Raw genomic sequence first — 7404 nt, forward strand, 5'->3', positions numbered from 1 at the left:
GATAAATCTTTCTAGGTATGGTCCTTTAGATCTTGTTTAGTCGAAATATTTGTGTACTTTCTTCTTATGGTTGCCATCAGAAGGGTCGTCCTTGCAATATTTTTTTTTTGAGGTAAAACAGTGGGAAAGACTCCCACTGCAATTTTTTTATATATATAAAATCAAACTGTACGAGCATATTTACAAAATAAAGAGGAAAAGAAACATAAAAGAATTATACAACCGAGGCTAGCCAACTATCATAGAGAGTTTTGTGTTTCTTTTTCATCCTAAAAGATAGCAATTTCAGCTCTTCCATGTAAATGGCTTTCCAACCTTGAAAACTTGGTCTCTGTCCTTCGAAGATTTTGTTGTTTCTTGTCATCCAAATAGCCCAGGAAGCTAGAATGATAATTTTCATTGAGAAAGGCAGTTTTAATTTATCCTTTAAATCTTGGAAAGCTTCATTTACAGACCAATTTCTTTGTCTCATGGGGCAGATATAGTTCCAACATTCTTCTGCAAAAGGACATGTCCAGAAAAGGTGTTGAAGAGTTTCTTCACTGTTACATACCAAAGTGGCACAGTTATAAGATGGCAAAATCTTCTCTTCCTTCCCAGCAGATTTGTAGTGTTAAGTCTATCATTGAGTAGTAGCCAGAAGAAGAATTTGTGCTTTGCTTGACAAGAAGATTTCCAAATCCCTGAGAAGAGAGGTACTGCTGGCTGAAACCCAATTAGTGCTTTGTATGCTTTTTGTGAAGAGAATTCAGAATTTCCCCAAATATAGGTCTAGTTATCCTTTCCACCTAGAATCAATTTTTCCATAGCATTCTGACAAGTGATCTCCAAATCATTAAATTCTTCAAAAGCTTCTTGTGACAGGGGAAGGTTAAAGAGGTCCTCTGTGTATTCAGTAAGAATGGCCTCATAACAGAGATATTGGTTTTTTTTGCAAATGTGATTAGATGAGGAATTTTTTGGTGCAAAATTGGTCATTCCAAAAATCCCCCCCAGAATAACACAGTCTTCCCATCACCAATGTTACATTTAGCCAAAGCCTTGTAACTATCCAGAAGTTTCAAATGAGTTTTCCACCAGAAGGAACCAACTAATCTCTGACCAGGGATAGCTCCAGAAGCATAATATGTGTTCCAAATTAGGTTAACCCAGGGAATGTCTTCTCTGTTAAAAAGCTTGTGAACATTTTTAAGGAGTAAGACCTTATTTTGAAGATCAAGATTTAATACACCAAGCCCTCCTTGTTGTTTTGGCCTGCAGATTTTTTTCCAAGCAACCAGAGCAGAGCCTCTAGCTTGAACATCATCAGTCTTTTTCTTCCATAAGCAATGTCTCATATATTTCTGGACCTGTTCCTTTATTGTAACTGGGATAGATATCCAGACAACACATGAAAAAAATAGGCAGAGATGCCAGCACTGATTTAACCATCAAAAATTTTCCTCCATAATTCAAGAAGTTGGCAATTCCACATAATCTTCTTTGTACTCTCTGAACCATTGGTAAGAAATGTTCAATGGAAGGTTTAGTGAGTCCAAGTGGTAAACCAAGATATGTGAAAGGCAGGTTTCCAGTCTGACAATTCAGAGTGAGAGCAAAATGTTGTAATATGTGCTCACTGACATTGATTGGCATCATGTTAGACTTACTGTAGTTTACATTCAACCCAGTTGAGGAGGCAAAGGATTGTAACAGAGCTTTTAAGAAACATAATTGGGATGCATCAGCTTGCCAAATTACCAGAGTATCATCAGCATACTGAATCACAGGAAAATCTGGGCAAGAGGGACATGCAATTGGCAGAGAGACAAGACCAAGTGCAAGAGCTCTGTTCAGAATTGACTGAAGTAGGTTAGCAGCAAGAACAAATAGCAAAGGCGATAAAGGATCACCTTGCCTTACACCTCTTTTGCAATAGAATTTTTTCCCAGGCACACCATTTAGCAAAACAGCTGAAGAACCAGAGCTAAGGATTAGCTGCATCCACTTTATCCACTTATCCCTTAAACCTTTTGCTTTAAGAATATCAATGATGGATGAATGCTCAATAGTGTCAAAAGCTTTGGCAAAGTCCAATTTGAGAATAAGAATTTCTTCTTTGGATTTATGACATTGATATAAATATTCAAAAGCCCACCCTAGACAATCTTGAATAGATCTTTTCTTTAGGAAACCATATTGGTTTTTGTGCACAATCTTTAGAATAATTCTTTGAAGTCTGTTTGCCAAGATCTTGGTGATTATTTTGAGTACTGAATTAAGCAGGGAAATTGGTCTAAAATCACCAGCATTTAAAGGAGTCTCTGTCTTGACAAGAAGAGTGATGAAATAAGTATTGATACTTTCAAGTTCCACTTCTCCATTATAAAAATCAGTAACCAAAGAGAAAATGTCATCCCCAATAATGGGCCAACAGCTCTTGATGAATTCATTGTTAAAACCAGCTAGGCCTGGAGATTTGTCATTTGGTAGCTTTTTTACAATGTCTTCCACCTCTTTCCTCTCAAAAGGACTTTCCAGAGCATTTCTCATGTCACTAGAGATTGGATCACAAAGTTCTTCCAGATTAAAATTCATAGAGGAATTACTAGAAGTTCCCATCCTTTCTTTAAAAGCTTTCCAGAGAATGTCTGCCTTTCCATCATGATCAGTGATATCAGCTAGATCTTCATTTTGCAGAACATCAATCTTGTTGTGTCTGAAATTAATTGTTGCCCTTGTGTGGAAGAATTTTGTGTTTTCATCCCCCAGTTTGACCCATTTAGTCTTCCCTCTTTGTTTCCAGTAGATATTCTGATTTTTTAGCATAGTGAGTACATGTGATTTCAACAGGTCTCTCAGACAGTTTTCCTCTACAAACAAGCTTCTCATTTCTTCAAAAATATCAAGTAACTCAATCACATCATTAACACTCTTTATCAGATTCTTCAGGCATGGGAGATTTTTAGACCACAACTTAATGGCCCTTCTCAAATTTTTCAACTTTGCATTGACCTTTTTAGCACTGTTCAAGCATTTTGCACAATTTGCATAAACTCACTGTGCTGAAGCCAATAGTTTTCAAATCTGAAGATATTTGATCTTGGAATTTTCGTGTCAATAGAAATAACACAAGGAATGTGGTCAGAAATTGGTTTCACAAGAGAATAAACCATTGAATTTGGGTAAGAGAGAGTCCATGAAGCAGAGGTGAAGAACCAGTCTAACTTTTCCAAGAGAGGGTTACTTTGCATATTGCTCCAAGTGAATTTTCTTCCTTTTAGTGGAAGCTCAATGACACCCAAGTTGTTGATGGCTTCATTAAACAACAACATACTATTTGTGTCCCCCCTGGTTTATTTCTATCAGAAGGAGATCTGATGAAGTTAAAATCCCCCACAATTAACCAATCAGTATCATCTGGCATATTAATATTTGCAAACCATTCAATAAACCTTGCTTTCCTTTCACCTTGACAAGGACCATAAATGTTTGTGAGAATCCAAGAATCCAGAGAGCTTTTGCATGTGAATTTAATAGACAGAGAGAACTCATTAGTAAACCTAATTTCCCCTTCAAAGATATTACTATTCCAAATGGTAATAATTCCTCCAGAGGCACCCACAGAAGGCAAGTACTCAAATTTGTTGAATTTTCTAGAACAGAATTTTTTAATGAAATCCAAGTCAAAGGTTTGCCTTTTGTTTTCATGTAAACAGATAATGCCACATCCACTTTCAACAATTTTATTTGCCAAGGCCAGCCATTTTTCCTCTGCATTTATACCTCTGATATTCCAATTAAGGATTTTCCATAATTTTTTCTCACTCATTGATAAACTATGGGATTTTTTTTAGCACATAGACCCATAAAGGAGGTCATCCTATTCTCACCAAGAGGCCCATAAAGGAGGTCCTTGCAATATTTGTCACGACCTTCTATGTTCTCGACAATAACGGTTCGTATTCTCAGCTTTCTAGCGACGTCAAACAGGCTATTCGGTTGTTTTTCCATGAAATACTGGTGCTTTGTGTTGTTAACCAATCGGATCATGGCATCACACCATACCTACAAATTTATCGCAAGGATATTAAACCCCAGATTATATAGACACTGAGCAGTGAAATGCCGCGATGAATACTTGAGCATTATGGAGATATTGACCCAGATTGTCTGATGAGGACATCCCTACCACACTACTACCTCCGTCATTGCAAGATGAAGACAATGCTGCTTCCTATGTGATACTTTGATTGATGAGAACTTTATACTGCCTAAGTCGTATTACTTATGTATGATCAGGTATGAAGAGGAACCAAGCGTCGCACGAGGAGGAGAGGAGCAGCTGGACAAGAAGCTGGACATGGAGCTGGACATGAAGACATCCCATGGACGCGCGAGGGAGGAGCGGGAGGCATGCGCGAGAGGAGGAGATGATCAAGTCGGCACCAGGACCGGTCAACCGACCGAGCCGCCGGGTCACCCGGTCCCAGGGTCGGTCCGACCGGCCCCCACGTCGGACCCATCCGGTTTCAACCGGATTCTCCACCTGTGCCAACCGGGGCGAGTCCAGTAAGCCAGGATGCCCCGTCCGGTTGTCATCCGGCGCCAGGCCCGATCCAAACCGGACCGGCCGGTCCCAGGCCCGGTCGACCGGCCCCCAGACCGGCCGTGCCCGAGTCTGTCTCGACCAGATCTATTCTGGGTCGGTTATTTTTGTATCTTTTAGACCTGAGGTCATTCCAAACGCCTATATAAGTGCCCAGGACGCCCCCAAAGTATTTTTAGACCATGTTTAAGATAAACCCTAATAGTTGTTTGCTCTGAAAAACTATTGAATTCCCTACACCATATTGCTTGATATTGTGTAGATCTTAAATTCTTGTGTAATCTGCTGTTCCACTGGGAATTAGAAGGTTGCAACTTACTGCTTCGTGGTCGGCGGCTACGTGCGCAAGTGTGTGGAGTTGCGAATATCTTGCAGGGTTGAGAGCTGTTGCATTGGCGACAGGGACCAATCGAGAGATCTCGTTGCGTCATACAAGTTATCATCCACTTCATCAAGTTACCTCCACTGCAATCACCCCGTGATCATCATCACCACCGTTGCTTACTGAGAAGATCGGGCTACCCCTTATCATCTTGGTATCAGATTCTCGGGTTTCCTCGGTAAGCCATCCACAATCCACCCCATTGTTGAGTTGTGAGTGTTTCCTATCCAGAAAAAGCCAAAAAAAAAAATAGGGTTAGGGTTTGCCATAGCCTTAGGTTGCACTAATTTCAAGTTTTAGTTGCTTTTCGTAGTTGTTTTTGCATATCTTTTTCTTCCATCGAGTTGTTAGGGTTTGTGTCTCTACTATTCTCTAGTTTCAGTTTTTGTTACTCCGAGTCCACATAGCATACAGTGTGTTTGTCCAAACCATAGCCACAGCCTTTCGATATAAGTGACTAGGAACTTTCCTAGAAGAGACTAGTTTTACCGCTCGACAGGCTGCTCATTAGGGTTTTGGTGCTTTGCATATTTTGTTGGCCGTGTTATCAAAGAGTTGTGTCATAAAAATAAAAATAAAAACAGAAAATTGAAAAGAAGCAAAAAAAAGAGCTACATAGCTACGTGTTATACAAAGAGAAAAATCCCAAAAGAAAAGTGAAGTGCTAGAAGAATCAAGTGAAGGCCTAAGTTTACTTTACTGCACCTGTAGTTGAGCAATCTTGTGCCTGTCTCGTTGAGCTTTGCTAGCGTCTCTCTAGTGCATTGTAACCTTTCACCCATATAGTTGCATTGCCACATTTATCGCTTGTGTGAGTATCTTTGGTTGTCTACGGTCAGCGCTAGAGCTTGTAATTGGTGCAAATAGGTAGCCCACCTACAGCCCCACATATACCCTGCTTTGCCGTGTGATTGTTCTTATACCCTTGATATTCGCTTCGCTACATTTGTGCACTAGTTCTCACTACAAGTGGTAAGCAATACTAATTCACTTTGGAGCGGTAAGATTTCCTTTTCTTATCAGTTGTGAGTGAGTTGTGAGAGTACCACCATATATTTTTGATTTAGTGCACTAACCTACTAACCATGTCTGCTAGTGATGACAAAATTGTTAACCAGGAGAACAAGAACTCCGCGGATTTGATGACATGGAGGGAGTATGAGGCTCTTCGTAATGAGATGCGACGTGAATTCCGCGCTCAGGATGATGAGCTTAGGGGAACGGTCCAAGGGATCTCCCAAAAACTAGATGCTAGTAATGCAACCGTCACCACAATGTGAGATCAAATGACGGATATCCAGTGCAGTCTTGTCGATTTGCGACTAGCTGTTGAGAATTTGACTGAACAAAAGCAACAAGAAGATGAAGAAGATCATGAGCTTCAAGATGACGCTCACAATGCTCGTGGTGCGCCACGTGGTAATCGCCCTCGTGGTTTTGCTGAACTCCGACGTCCAGGTCGTGGGTTTGAGGAAGATGGATTGGGTAAGCCCAAGTTCTCCATACCCAAGTTTGAAGGAGGTGCTGATGTTGAAGAATACCTCACTTGGGAGCTGAAAATTGAGAAGCTATGGCGTTTACATAATTACACTGAAGATAGAAAGATCAAGCTTGCTTCTTCCGAATTTGATGGCTATGCATTGCGTTGGTGGGCTCGATATGTTAGTTCTCGCGAAGAAGATGGTGAACCGCCTATTATCACATGGCGTGCTATGAAGGCGGCAATGACCAAGCGTTGTGTGCCCACAAATTATTTGCGCAATATATTTGATAAGTTGACCCTATTGAGACAAGGTGTGAAGACTGTTGATGAATACTACATGGAGATGGAGATGCTCATGCAGCGTGGTCGTGTCAAAGAATCCCTTGAGATGACAATGACTCGTTTTCTCAATGGTTTGAAGTATGATATCAAAGGCATTGTTCGTCATTACAGTTACACCACTATGAATGAGTTGCTACATCATGCAAGAGAGGTTGGATCACAGTTGGCTGACGAAGCAAAGGTTAGAGGTTGAGCTTCAGGAGCTGGGCGCTTCACGCCTCGTGCGCCCCCACCTACGGTGCCGGTGCCATCGACGCACTCCGCACCTTCCTCTACTCCGTCTAGCAAGCCGGTCTCCAATGTGTCTAACGCAAAGAAGTCCGAATCTGCTGCAAGTACGAGTGGCTCTAACATGTCTACTGTGCGCAATCGTGATATGGCTTGTCATACATGTGGTGGTAAAGGTCACTTCAAGAGAGATTGTCCTAACCGCAAAGTCATGATTATCAATGAGGACAATGAGTATGAGACTGGAGATGATGTTGATCCAAATGCTCCAGAGGATGATGACTATGACACTGATGGTGAAGATGCATAACCGCCTGATGCTCGCACTATTGTTGTGTCGCAACGTGCTCTTAATGTGTTGCCTAGTGAATCTACTCAGCG

The sequence above is a fragment of the Lolium rigidum genome, chromosome 4 (assembly GCF_022539505.1).
Source record: "Lolium rigidum isolate FL_2022 chromosome 4, APGP_CSIRO_Lrig_0.1, whole genome shotgun sequence".
Classification (NCBI taxonomy): domain Eukaryota; kingdom Viridiplantae; phylum Streptophyta; class Magnoliopsida; order Poales; family Poaceae; genus Lolium; species Lolium rigidum.